The sequence below is a fragment of the Aphelocoma coerulescens genome, chromosome 4A (assembly GCF_041296385.1).
Source record: "Aphelocoma coerulescens isolate FSJ_1873_10779 chromosome 4A, UR_Acoe_1.0, whole genome shotgun sequence".
Taxonomy (NCBI): Eukaryota; Metazoa; Chordata; class Aves; order Passeriformes; family Corvidae; genus Aphelocoma; species Aphelocoma coerulescens.
Window position 1 is genome coordinate 4,954,066 of NC_091018.1, and position 14,613 is coordinate 4,968,678.

A 14,613-nucleotide genomic window follows, 5' to 3' on the forward strand; every position below is an offset into this window, starting at 1 on the left:
TACTGGCTCGTTGAGGAGTTATTTTTCTCTTCTGCGCCGCTCCCGCTCTGTTGATTAGAGGTTTGTTGCTTTGGTAATGTGCTTCTCCTCCAGGCTGTTAATGATTACAGACACCTCTCTAACCTGTAATTTTGGGGGAAGGTTATTGACAAGGTGAGATGACAACAATTGTAATTGTTTCTATGGCTTAGAAATGTCCTTCATCTTTGCTGGCCACATGTCAGGACTCGGGATTTAGAGTGAAAGTGGAGCTGATGCCCAGGATTAGAGACACTTTCTTGTGTTATTTATTCCCAAATTGTGCCATATTGTAAGGTTAGAAAGAACACTGTGAAAGACAGTAAACTGTTATTTAATTCTGAATGAAACATCAATGCAAATAGTGCCTATTCCATCCCCAGCAGAAGGTGACTTTGGGAGGTTGAGGATGGAGCCCCTTGGATCTCCAAGCAAAGATGCTCATCCTGGTGTGATTTTAGAGCCTCAGGAACCTTTGTGAGCTGGAGCATCTTCAGTTTAAAAAGGCAGGATAACAATTATTTGTTCATCCACCCTTTTGATTGAAAAGAGAGAAATTGAACTGTTTGCACCGGAGATTTTGTTATGTTTCCGGCATGGAGAAGAGTTGTTTATGAGCCTTAAAAGGAAAAAAACCCTTAACTACGATAATTTCATTACTAACCATTTGAATGGAGCAGCATGAGCACCCAGGCACCTGAAATTCCAACCTTAAATCCTGCAGTTCCTTGCATGTTGTGAGTAGGTGCCTCACCACTGATGGGAGCCACATTCCCACGTCATGGGGACACTCCTCATCAGAGGCTGGATTTTGCCAGTGGATGCCTATGAGCACTTTGCTCTGAAATTTTGTCAAAGAATGACTGGTATTTTGTCACTTTAAAACCATGGAAACATCACAATGTTCTTTTAGAAATGACTCCAGGAATTAATTGCAAATGACTTATTAATGAAACAAATACTCAGCTGTCACTAGAACCAAACTCCACGATACGCTTAATGATTATTTCTTGAGAAAACACTTTTGTGTTTGTTTGATCTGCCTCGTGCTAACAGCAGTAGGAAAAGAGAGAAGCATTTGGTGTCGGAGTGGAAACTTGAAACTGGTGAAAAGGAGAGGAAAAACATCAGCCAATGACTGGGATATAGGTGAGAAGCCCAAAGAAAGAGCAGATCCCTAACAATTGTGTTGGAAAGCTGCTCCCCCAGGCAGGCCTGGTTGGGTAATAAGGGTTAAATTTGGGGACAAACAGGGGAATCTGGCAGGGAAGGATTTCACAATAACATTAATTCAACCACATTCCGTGTCTTGAAAGTGAGCATGAAAGAATTTGCCTCGTATGGGGTGAGTAAATGTTTGCAAACCGCAGAGAGACTCTCAAATCAATGTGAAATATCAGCTGTAGCTCTGCAAATGACAATAAAAATAAATGCTGCTAATTAGGGAACGTGCATTCCTCACGGCTCTGGCATTGGTCTGGGATGCACGACCAGACTTCCCTGCCCAGAACTCTGTGCTGGACTCATGGACCTTCCTGGGTGCCCATGGGCCACCCAAGGGAGATTTTTCCCCAGGCAGCTCGCTGAAGCCGTGCATTTTTCCAAGAGTTCCCCTTTGCAAGGGCCAGATATAAATAGGTAATAAAGCCTTTCCACGGCTGCTGTTTACAAGAGCAGGAACACGGGGCAGGACACGAGCGCGGCACATCCGCCCGCCTTGGGAACACATCTCAGGTGTCCTTCTGCTGGTGCTGCTAAATTATTTACCACTCAGCAAGCCTGTGCCTGCGTGAGATATTGAGAGGAGGGAATCTGAGGTGAAACCCCATCCGTTTACCCAGAGCTGACACTGGAATATTCATTATCACATTAAATCCAACCGCAGTGAAAATGAAGGCTTCCGTTGATTATGTGCTTGCATAAAAGGCTTCTTTGGTGGCAAGCCCGTGTGCCAGAGATCTGAATATAAAATCTAGTAAGTGGAAACCATTTTTTTTATGGTAAATTTGCCTCCTTGGAAGTTATGAGACTTGGCAGCTTTAAATTATGTTTTAAACCTGCGGTGGATTATGTGATTTTTCTAACTGGCCGCAAGCAATACGAGATGAGCACACACCACCCCAATCCCAGCCACAGGCCTGAGCCAGGATTTCCAATGCAAATAAAAAAGAAATGCAGATTTTATATGCAGGGAATGGTGCATATTTATCTCAGTGCAGTGTTGATTTGGCAAGGTTGGTGGGGAGGTCTCCCCTTTGCGAGTGCTCGGTCTGCACTCACCTGCCTCTCTCTGTCCCTCTTCATCCCGAGTTTCTGCTGGAGCAGAGCAAGAGCACAGCTCAGAGAGGGGTTTGAGGAGCCCATTGGATTTATGATTGTGGAAAAGTACAGGAAAATACATAAGATTAGCCAAAAAAGACATGAGGTTTTTTCTTATCCATCCATCCATCCATGCTTGCTCCTTCCCTGTCTTCCTCTTCCATCAGGGATTCCTGCTGAATTTAAAGACTCAATCTTCTCTAGGAGGCAGAAGAAAAATTAGAAATGCTGAGATGAAGCAGCACCACATGAAATGAGGGGCCATCTCTGGAGCAGGTTGTCCCACCAGGAAGCAGGAGGTCTGGATGTTCTGGGTCACTTAGGGCTGTAAATGAGCTCCCAGGAAAACTGGCACAGCAAGGCCTGGGTTTGGTGGCCGTGGGCATGTACAGGGATGTGAGAACAAAACCTATTTCTGTTGGTGCTGAGAACGAGGATTCGCCCACAATTAGTAATTTATTGAAAGGTGTGACTGATTGCATCAGCACAAATAATTTAAAAGTAGGTTTAAAAAAAAAAAAAAATCAACATTCTCCATCCCATAATACTTACAGAAGACTCTAATTTGGCAGACAACAGGTAAGAAACAAGATGATCAGAAACCAGATTTGCCTGGTCAAAGATGGAGATGGATAAATCTTGATTTGGAGTGTGGTTGCAATGAAACCATCGTCTTCCAGGAAATCCTGGGCTTTTTTCTGGGAATGCTGGAGATACTTTATGGCACATTCTTCCCTTTATGTCTCCTGTTTTCATCTGTAATTGGCAATGTATTTTGTAAGAGAGAATAAAACAAACATCCGGTAGATAGAAAAGCACCAAGAACCTTCAGCTTTGCCTAATCCCTGTAGACAGCACAGAGAGAAACAAAATGATCTGTAACTATAATTGAGAGGCAAAAAACCCTATGTTTAATAAACATTTAAAGGAAGAATTACATGTGCCACAAATCCCCTTTTATATTGCACTTAAAATCTCCTTACCTGCCCTTTAGTTTTCATGGTTTTCCTTATCTTCAGTGTCACTTAATCGTATTTCAACAGGATTTGCTTCTTCGCTGCCCATCTGCTCTTCCTTTCTAGTGCAGCATTAATGCCACAACGCCATCCCAGTAGTTCCCTTCTATGACACTTTGATGTCAGACACCCGGGGATTCAGGTTTTTTTCATTCAGGTTCAAACAGAAAAGAAAAATACCTGTTTTGGGGGAGTGACAGATCCTGGTTTCAAATGGAAATGTCCAGAGCAGGGCAGGGGATGAAGGGGAGGCGAACACAACTTGGACTCCTGTTGCTGTGGAATGTTGGGATCCAGTGGTGATCTGTCCTGCTGCCGGCCATGGGGATCTTCTCCTGGCCCTGGGGAGATGCAGGCACTGCTCTGTTTCAAGTCTGTGCTAACAGAGGGTCAGCCTCTGGGGATATTAACAAAATCAATGAATGAGTGCAGCGGGCAAGGCTGGGTTCACCCCTGGACACCCACCTGGCCTGGGTGGGCTGCCCAGTGGGATCTGCATTTGCTGAGTTAGAGGCATCATTTGGAGAGTCTTCATGTGGCTTATTAATCCTAAAAAAAGCATTAGATTAATAATCTTTGTATTTATATCTATATTTTATTTATTTGCAGAGTTAAGGAAGACTTTGTGTATTGTGTCTCACCAGTTTAGGAGCATAATGGTGTGGGAGGGTCTCCTTTCTTTAGTGTTGACAGGAGCTCTCCCAAAAGAGTCTGCAGTAAAAAGCTTTGTAAAAAAATTAATTATATAAATCCTTTCTAATTGATCATGTAGTTGTGAATTAGTCCTTAGGTCACTCATGGGAACAGGTCTGTGGTACAGCTGGGGATATTCTCTTTTACTCCACTGCCTTTGCTGGGCATTGAACTCTTATGATAATTCATAAAAACCCCTTTTTTAAAGCTATCTAATGTCTGCAGGGATCAATACTTGAACCTCTATTCTTGAAACATTTTTAACTTAAATATCAAGTCGGGGTTTTTTTCTTATAAGAAAGTGACCCAAAATGCAGTTAATCCAAATTCTGAGGTGTTTGTGCCAGCAGAGCTCACTCTTGATATTTCCAAATAAAATTTGTCTCAGATCTCACGAGGCAGAGCAGGGTTTGGTAGGCTGCAGGATTCCAGAAATTCCTCTGTATCTGAGTGGGGATCAGGCTCAGAAGATGCTCATTCATGCTCATGTTGTAAAGACAAAACACATCAGAAGCTGGATGTGCTAAAGCAGTGCCAGAGCCTGTGCCCCTCCCCTCCTGGAACACCACTCTGGACTTGCTCCTTGCTCAGTCTGGGGTTGCCTGAGCTGGTTTTGGTGGGAACAAACTGAAATGAGGTGGGGCCACCTGAGTCTCGTCAAGGAAGGCTGCCCAGGAGGTGACAGGGGACAGAGGAACACCTTGGACAGACCTTAAAAGACACATTTAGAAAGAAATGGTAGCTTGGAGGAAGATGAAAGTGCTTTTCTTCAGGTCACAGATGTGACAGTGAGAGGGAAAAAGGAAGAAGGCAGCAGAAGCAGTCAATGAAGCTGAAGTGGAGGATGCAGCTGAGGCTGAAACCTTGAACAATGAGAGGAAGGGGTTTGTTCCACTTTGATTTGGTCAATGAATATGTGGTGAAGACAAAAAAGCCCAGATTATCTGGGGGAAGAGGTTTTAAGAGGAAACATGGGGCAGATGTCTGAGGCAGAGGAGAAACCACCACAAGTTTGGCCATGGGACTAACACAAATGAAAGGGTTAGAAAAGGAGGGGAGGCTTTAGCAGTGGAAACAGGAGCTAGAGAGAAAACAGAAAACTAAGACTACTCTGAGCCACATGGCAAGCATTGTTTATTGTTATTATTATTAATTATTATTACTATAATTATTGCTATTATTATATTAACTAAAGGCTGGCTTGAATCTTATAAACAGCTTCTGTCAGAAAAGGAGAAAACAAGCTGTAAATATTGACTTTTAATTCTACCCTGTTTATTAAGGACTGTTAGTTCTGTTTTGCTAATATCTTGTAAGTAAACAGAGTGAGAAAATTCCATGATGATAAAGATGATGAACCACTGAAATTTGGTTCCACACTGGGCACATGAGGGAGAAAAGGATGCCAATTAATGCATTACTAAAAGAGCAACACTACTAGGAGTAATAATACTGGTTCTCTAATACTGATGGTTGATTTTAGAAGAGAGAGAGTTCATGTTTGGCCCAGAGCAGTCGACACGAGCCCTGAAGGAAGAGAAAAAACCCTTTAACCGAGCAGAAATTTCAGTCATGAGCTGTTAAAGGAAGTTGAGCTGAATATTGAGGAAAATTCAAAAAGATAAAAACGACTTCAATTTGGTAGTTCTTCACTGGTTCTGCAGTTTGGCAGCTGTCAACATCTCAAAATATCATCTCACCCAAACTGTTGAAAGAAAGAAACCCTTTGATTTTTCCCTTGAGACTCCCAAGCTGAAAATGGACTCTTTGTAGTCTCAGCCTCGTTTCAGACAGTTTTTTTTTTAAAAAAACATTCTTGCTGGCAGAAACAACTAATTCATAAATAGACTCTCTGTTAATTAAATAAGTTTTATCGTTTTAACTTGCCTTTCAAAATGAAAAAGAAAGTAAATCTCTAACATTTCCTGCTTTATTATGAATCTTAAGGGACTAAGCATCACATTTCTTGCATCATTAATAATGCAAATTAGTTTTTGTTTGAGTCTCCTATAAGTTTATAGTTAGAAGTAAATATTTAATGCACAAATCTGGGAAATCAAATCATGGCTAGTGGAAATTTTCCCTTAGAGTTATTGAAAGGTAATGTAAGAAAGATGGGAGGCACTGTGGGTTCTGTTTATTTAACCTTTCTTGCTCTTGCTTTCCTTTCAGTAGAACTCTTTGTGACTTGTCATTAAACACTTCTCTATTCCTGCAGTATCTGTTTTTATTATCTTTACAGTAGCCACTGAATTCAGCTTTTAATGCCATTTAAAGGAGAGGTTAAACACATACGTAGCCTACTTAGGGCTATAAGGATTGTCGTTTCAGTCCTGATTATTGGCAGGAAAACCAGGTGATTATTTCTAATAATATCTAAAAATTTGTTGACTTTGTAGCAGTTTTTCTTAGTTTGCTTAATGAAGCAATGGCCAAATCAGATTAAACTTTGCCCAGGGCCTCTACATCATGCACAGAAATGCCTTGGGAGGGTAAAATACACAGACAGGGCAGACTGAATTTAGTGTATATGTGCCATATTGGGCTTTTTCCCCCATTTTTACACAGTATTCTTGCAAGTATTGCACCACCCTCTGTATGAAATGTCTGTAGGAAGGAGACTATTGCAGACAAATTACAGCTGTTTCCCCACCACATATGGGCTTTCTGCAATGACTCTTCTCGTGTGTGGTGGATTACAGAAAATAATAAGTATCCTGGTTTTTTGGGCATGAAATCTGATAGTGAAAAAGACACCAGGGAGAATTCTTTGGTGATAAAAATTTAAATAGACCCATTTATCAATATGACAGAGATTTGACCTGAAAGTTAAAGTGTTTGGAAGTTAAGTGGGGTTGTGTAAAGAAAGTTGAGGCTGCGCTACAGATAGACCGTGGGGTTTGTAAGTTATTAAATCAAAATAAAAGGTATTGACAAAACAATAAATTGCCTGGATCACCCCATGTAATAGGTTCTGGTAGCACTAAATACATTCTCCATGCTAAAGATGTGTGAAGCCTTTTCCTTTCTCATACTTTTGTTCTTCTCCTTGAAAACATTTGCACCGTGGTTGGTTTTATAACAGACTTGGCACCAAATTGGGCCTGGGGATGTTTTGCCAGAGAACTGGCTCGGAGCAGTGGTGAAAAGCAGGAGCAGGGGCATTGCTCTGCTACCAACAGGATTATTTGCCTTTGCAGGTGGGGTACAGATCACTCTCTGGGGGGATTAAAATAATAATAACAACCATAATATCTTTACTGGGAGAGATATTTTACTAATATCTTCTGGGGAGAGAGCACTGCAGTGCTCTTTGCTCTTCTCAGCACCATTTCCATGCTGGAAATCTGTGGGATTCAGAAGGAGAGCAGCATCTGGCAGTCCCCTCCAGCAGAGATGCTTTGGGGAGCAGTTAATGCCCCCTGCTCATGTCAGCCCCTAAACCTTTTGCAATGACCATCATCTTCCTGGGAGAGGGGCTGAGTTTGCTCATGGAGGGGAAGGAAAATACCTGTGGGAGATACTGGGATGGAAAGGTTGGGAGTGGGTGGTGCAGCAGCTCTTCACCCCCAGAGTCTTCAGCTGGGCCCTGCTTTTTCCCAACTCCACAGGGTTGGGGGTGAGTACCCCCTACCTCCGGCTTCCCTGCCGAGGAGGGAATGAGGCTGGCTCTGTTTGCCTTGAAAATGACACAGATTTGAGACTATTTCCCCTCCTGCAGATTTCTCCATTGAGAGGAGCATGGAAGACATTACTATTTATAGTGCACAGTACGTGTGCCCAGCGGGACATCCCCGAGCAAACATCCTACCAGTTTGGAGGTGGGATGCTTTCCAGCTCCGTGGCCCCGAGATGCCCTGTGCCCTCTCCCAGGGAGGTGGGAAATCACACAGGGGTACCACCCATCTCCTCTCATCTCTGCCTTTCTTTCACTTCTTTGGAGATGAGATGCTCACCCCCTGCCACGGAGCTGAGCATGAGACTCGAAGGCAAAGCAAGTTTTCAGCACAAATAATGCAAGTTTTAAGGGAGGGAAAGGGCCCTAAAAAATGAAGGTATAAGGGGGTTGCAGAGCATCTGCAGAGTCTGGTTTGGGGATGGGCAGCTTGTGTGCGTGTGGGAAATGGAGATGGAAACTTGGTTTAACTAAAGAGGTTTGGGAATTTCAAGGGGACGAGGACCAGCAGTGGGACTTGGGGTCTGTCACTGCCACTCCCTGCCTGACCTCCTGGGTGTTCCTGTATGGGTTTGGGATATCAGAACCTCTTTATCTAAGCTTAATTCTTGATATGGAAAAGATAGCTGACAATGGCAATAAAAATAACAGTAAGCAGTTGGAAAGGCCCAGCTCAAATCGTGCTCTGTCAACAGCTTTGCAATCTGTATAAATATGAGAGGAAAGACAAACAGCTCTGATTTCTCTTTAAGAATGTGAGTATCCATTGTCGTAGATTTAAATTAGGATGTTTTACTTGTACTGTATGTAAATTCCTCCTTGGCAAATAACCCATGTCCACTAATGTATGTGTATTTTGGGCCTGTATAGTTTGGGTCTCTGTGAAATACAATGAAATCTGATAGCACACAGAAATACTTGCATGGAATGTCAAATTTTTTGTGTGTGCTTCTCACATATCCATAAAAGAGTTTACACATTTCTAATTACTCATTCAAAAAGAGACTTTACAGCACTTTTAAAAGAGAGCCAATTTTTTCCCTACTGTGTTCTGTTTTTACAGCTTGTGGAAAGCTTATTTAACGAAAGTTTAAGTAATCAGCGAAAGTAATTTCTGAGCAAAGACTGACAGATATGAAGCCTCTTTTCACACTTCATAAGAGGTGGAGAGGGTAGCCATAAAATTTACAGCTGAATAGTACTCTGTTCAGCTTAAGTTATAGAATTATTAGTGTTCCAGGAATGCGAGAGATTTTAGGGAGATGAAGTATTTAAGGTGATACTCTATGTTTTGTGTAGCTGAGCTCTAAGTGCAATAGCAATAACAACCCACCCCTCCAAAGGCAGCGACCTGCACGTCCCTTGGGGCTGATGTTGTGCTAAAAATATGTGTTTGCAGCTAACTGAGCTTCATGATATATTAATAAAACCCCAGCAACGTGTTCCCTTTGCAGAGACTCACCTCTGGCTATGAAAGTATGAATTCTCGGGATATGGAAATGAGCACACGTGGTGTGTGGGTGAGAAAGCAGCGGGGAGGGAGGTGGCACTGTCAGCATCTCTGTCCCAGCCCCTGCAGCACAGGGACACAGGTTTTGTTGTAGGAGAGACCTGAATACAGAGTGGTGGACAATAAGTGACTCCTGCAGGTCATGATCAACTGGGCTGAATAAAGGAGGAAGACCTGGGCTGTGTAGTGAGACTGAGAATGGGAAATCTCTGCTCCAGCTGACAAAAATGAGCATGGCTTTTAGAGGTATTTGTAGGTATTTGAGTGTGAATTGTTCTAAATATCATGAGGTGGTTATTACATGTTGTAATCACGGGTATTACATACAAATATTTATCATAGAATCAGAGAATGGTTTGGGGCAGAAGGGACCCCTAAATGCCATCCAGTCCAACCCCCCTGCCATAAGCAGGGACATCTTTAGCTAGACCAGGTTGCTTAGAGCCCTGTCCAAGATAACCTTGAATGTTTCCAGGGATGGGGCATCTTCCACCTCTCTGAGAAACCTGTGTCAGTGTTCTGCCACTTTGGTAAAAAAATTCCTCCTTGTGACAACAGTAAGCAAACAAAAGCAATTTACTTTTTACTTTTACAAATTACTAAAGGCATTTCAATATTATGCTTGGTTTTCCACCATTTCAACCCGTTGGATTTTTGTTGGTTATTCTTTTTTTGTGGTGCTTTAGCTGTACCTGTTTACCCAGGAACAAACAGCGGAAAGGCTTTCTTAATTCTTTAAAACAAGTTGTGTGAGATAGAATCAAGGGTCACTGCAGTCACTTTGAGGTTGGCCAAGAACTGAACTGGAGAGGTATCTTCCACCCTCACTTCTCAGTCCTGGAGAACAGGGACACAAGGAGGTACCCCAGTGTACAGCTGCCACCAGTACATGGTTTAAATACACATAGTGTAAGGTTTATATTCCTTTGATTCGCTTTTATGTGAGCCTAATACAAGCAGCCTCATAAAGATCACTCTTGCACCAGATTAAAGCAGTGCCTTGGTAGCATTTATTGGTGGTTCATAAATCATGGGGGCACTTTGTTGCTGTCCACAAGCTGGTTTTGCTGTTAAAGGATTCAATCACGAAGATGTACAGTATTATTCCAGGAACAGTCGTAATCCTACAGAAATTATACTGAGGTGTTTTTGGAGGCCTGGAATTTGTGGGACACCTGTGTGTATGGAGTGATGTTGGAAAGCTGAGGCATGGGGTACTTTTAGTTGCTGTATTAACAAGCACTTTAACTAAGTACATGGAATATTGTCCTGTGTCTTTATGCAGTTCAGGAAAATCACTCATCATGCCAGTGTCCAAACACCCAGTGTTTCCCTCCAACATCTACTTCAACTCAATTTAAGGTCTTCTGGGTGCTGAACACTTTGATTTCAGGTGAAAATCTCAGTTCCAGGGGCAGTGCCAGGATTTGTCAGACCTTACAGGCTTCCAGTTTGGGTTGCTAATACCAACAATTCCCAGTCCTATTCCCTTGACTCCAAACTGTATTCGGGAGGCGTTCGGTGCTCCTGCATTCAAACAGTTAATTTGCACTATGTTCTGTTAAAGAAAAGGAAAACTGTCACCCTGTCATTTTAGAGTCTGACACTAAGCTTGTCAAAAGAGACAGCTGTTAAACTGAATTACTGTTGACACGCAGAGAAACGGCCCTTGCCAGATGTAAAGGACATCTGCGGCAATGAAGTGGTACAGGGTGGCTTTTAAAATGTGGTCATACTGGTATTTGAATAGAGCTCTATGGCATTAAAACGTGGCCTTGACTCAGACAGTTTAAGGCAGCGAAGCAGAGCCAATGCCAAGCACAAAGAAGTGCTGATCTGTTGCTGTATCCATAACTTAGGCATGAATATGAAAACAGTGCAGTGTCAAAGCTATTAAGCTCTTATCGTGTATCCAGGAGGATGTGGGCTTAAAACACAGTAGGAAATATTTTGTATTTCTGGCTCCTCGGCTGTGCGGGTAGGTGAGGTGGAAATTCATAAGGTGGATTATGCAGGGAATGAATGGAAATAAGTCGTCTTGTCTTCAGCTAACAACTGCTCAGACAAGAATTGCAAAGGGCATTAGGCTTAGGAAGTGAGGCTGGATGTGCCTCGCCGGCGTTCCTGATAACATTCCCGGGATGTGGAGCACGTGGCGGGTGCTGGGGAGGTTCCCCTCTGGAGAGCAGAGCAAATAAAAATGAAAATCATTGAACAGAGAAACCTGTAAAATTCTGCTTGTGTATCTTGATGTGCTTTCCACAAAAAAAAGTCAGGATACCAAATTAATATTGTAAAAAAATATAGTTATTATGAATATTTTATAATTTAGCAATTGAACCAACAGTAGGGAATTCTGCACATTATATAAGAGTGCAAGTCTGATTTGCATGTCTTTAGTGTAGGAATAAAGCTGTTTGGGAAAAAAAAAGTATCAGTTAAGCAATTTTGCTAAATGTATGAAAAATGAAATGTTATGAGATGAAGCATGTATTCATTATGAAATGAAATTGATGTTTGAAGCTAAAAAAATATTCAGGCCAAACATCATTTTGAATATGTTAGCAGATCGTATCTTGATTTAGTTGTGTGTTTAGTGATAGCAGAAACCAAAGAGTTTCCATCTGGAGGGAAGAAGGCAAATGTTATTTCTACATTACACAGGTTAACCTGCTCCTTTCTGCAGGAAAGCAGCACCAGCAGCAACAACAGTTTGCTCTAGACAAGAAAAATGATGGAAGAGGTGGGGCTGAGAGGGGTTTTCTTCTTCAAAAGAGGAAATTTTGCTTTCCAGACACCTGTATGACAAAATGCTGATGTCAGGTGAGGGGGACTCATTCCTCTGCAGGGTGGTAGAAAGTCCAGGGTTTGTTTAGGTCTTGGGATGATTTGGGCTGGTGTCCTGCACTGCTCCAAGGGCATCCCTTTCCCATGGAGAACATCCCATTCCCATGGAGAACACTCAGCATCCCATGCTGCCACTGCCCACCACCACAGTGCCAAGAGGTGTGAGATCCATGCCCATGGTCCAGCTGGGAGCCTTCCAGATGGCCGGAGACACGAGTTTAGTGTGTGATTTATGGAGGGGCTCTGGCCAGGGCTGCTGCCAAAGCTGACCCGAGGCCACCAGTGTGTGTGGCCAGCAGTGCTCCCACCACTCCATATGGCCGTGGCTGGCTGGGTCACAGCAGGAGAGGGTGTAACAAGTCCACATATCCATGATTTAACACGGCCCATCCTGAAATCTCATTTATCAGCAGCTGGCAGGGCTCTGCCATGTACTCAGAAGTGTCAGAGTTTAACCTCCATGGCACAGGAGGCACAGAGTGTTTGAGCAACCTCTGGGAGTCAGGGCATCCTGCTTTGTCCCTGCTGGGAAGCTTTGGATAGGAGCAATCAGGATGAACGTGCTCCCCTGGGATCAGAGAACATGGATATGTTTTGGGGTTCAGGATGTTGGGAGAGCTGGTTCCTCAAGAACAACTTTGATGAATAAATTTTGAATGTATTTGAGTCTGCAGAATGCAAGTGAGCAGGTGACTGCCCAGCAGGACCATCCCTGGGAGCTACTGGAGCTTCCAGCCTGGTGGAGTAAGGGCAAGACACCTTTAGGAGGAAATCCCTTTACAAAACACTGGCACAGGCTGCCCGGGGAGGTGGTGGGTGCCCCGTCCCTGGAAATGTTTGAGGTCGGGTTGCACAGGGCTGTGCTGGGACAGGGACCATCCTCATCCTCATCCTGCCTAATGCAGGAGATATTTGGGCAAAGCATCCCATGCATCTCCAGAGGGATGTTTTATCCTGCAATAAAAAGAGCTGAAATCTCCAATCCCCTTTTCACTGCTCAGTGCTGCAGGTTTTAGCCAGAGCAGGCTCACCTATTTCCACAGGTTGAACTTTGCTGTAATGATTAACTTTTTACAAACAAGCACAAAGTGGAGCATTTAAATAAACAGGAACAAGCTTATTATTAGATGGCAGGTTTTTCTCTGATAGCTCTTATAATGTCATTGTTAGTTTATTAAAGCTTATCACAAAAAATCTCTTTCTCCTAATCTAAGTTCTTTCATACAGCTTCCCACTTTGATTGACACCAAAATAAAATAACTAACCTATAAATTATAATGTACGGTTTAAATGATGGATAAATGCATTATTTGTAAGGCATTGCAAGGATCAACATATGCAATTTCTGGAAAATAAAAAATACTTTACGAAGATAATAATAGGGCAGAACTCAGCTCTTTTTGTGAACATTCTCACTGCATACTGCTATTAGGTGATCCTTAAGGTCCCCTCCAACCCAAACTGTTGTATGATTCTATGATTATTTTTACTAATCAAACAGATCTGGGGGGAAAAGCCTGATGTCAACAACCATTTTAACTTCAGCAGCATCAGTCCTAGGTCAAAAATCTAAATCATAGACTCACAAAATGGTTCAGGTTAAAAGGGACCTCAAAGATCACCTCATTCCAGCTCTCCTGCTGTGGACAGGGACCTTCTACCAGACCAGGTTGTTCCAAACCCCATCCAGCTGGGTTTGAACACTTCCAGGGATGGACCAGCTGCAACTTCTCTGGGCAACCTGTGCCAGGGCCTCCCCACCTCTGCATTCTTCTCAGAGACACCCCCAACTTCGTGAGCTCTCAGTAAGTAAACTTGTGTCATTGAAGTCACCCCCAAATCCATGTCTGTAAATACATTCCTACTCACCTGTCTGCTGATGTTGGAAAGGCACCTTTCTTTCCCATCTCTTCCAAGCCACGCAATGAAACTCCCTGAGCTCCCTGTGTTCCCTGGGAGAGGCTCCGTGCCTGGACACGCTGAGCAGGGCTGAGTTAGTCCAGCTGGAGATCTGTCCCCAGGCTGGAGTGTCCACTGAAGTATTGCAGAACGGCAATGAAGTCGTTTACCAGCAGAAAATAATACACAATGGCTCCTTATAATCTGCCTGTTCGTTGGGAAAACAGGCATCTCCAGGCAGGGAAGGACTCCTTGCTACTTTTTGCACACCCTATTTTAAATTGAAGTCTTTAATTCAGCTTTTCTGTAGCCTGATAACTGTTCCTCACTGGAGGAAGGACCTTGGATAAAGGGAATTTGCTCTGCCTTGCTCAGTGAGGCCACCTCAGAGCACTGGTGCTCGGTGAGTACCATTAATGGGTTTAAATTTTTACTCTGCAAGTTCCAACATGGAAAATATGGCTCTTGTCCCCAGAGTTTTGCAGCTTAAAATGAGTTAATAGCACATCTCAGGCTAGATCTGAGTGCATATTATAAATGACTAATTTACTTCTCGAATTTACCATTTCCCCTGCTTGGATTGTGATTTCTAGGCATAATTTCCTGTATAAAGGTTTTTTTTTTTTTCTCTCTTT

General features: G+C 43.0%; 1 long non-coding RNA gene across 5 annotated transcripts; it reads right to left on the minus strand.

The window, feature by feature from the left end:
* Nucleotides 1-401: 401 nt before the first annotated feature.
* Nucleotides 402-14,334, minus strand: LOC138110326 (uncharacterized). Of its 5 annotated transcripts, none has more exons than XR_011150884.1 (4): nucleotides 13,949-14,334; nucleotides 3,819-3,902; nucleotides 3,534-3,694; nucleotides 402-3,093 (listed from the first exon to the last, which is right to left on the minus strand). It is a non-coding gene; the product is annotated as an uncharacterized lncRNA (long non-coding RNA). The 5 variants fall into 5 exon arrangements; XR_011150886.1 differs by having other exon boundaries at nucleotides 3,321-3,694; XR_011150883.1 differs by having other exon boundaries at nucleotides 402-3,182; nucleotides 3,321-3,694.
* Between the last annotated feature and the right edge of the window lie 279 nt (nucleotides 14,335-14,613).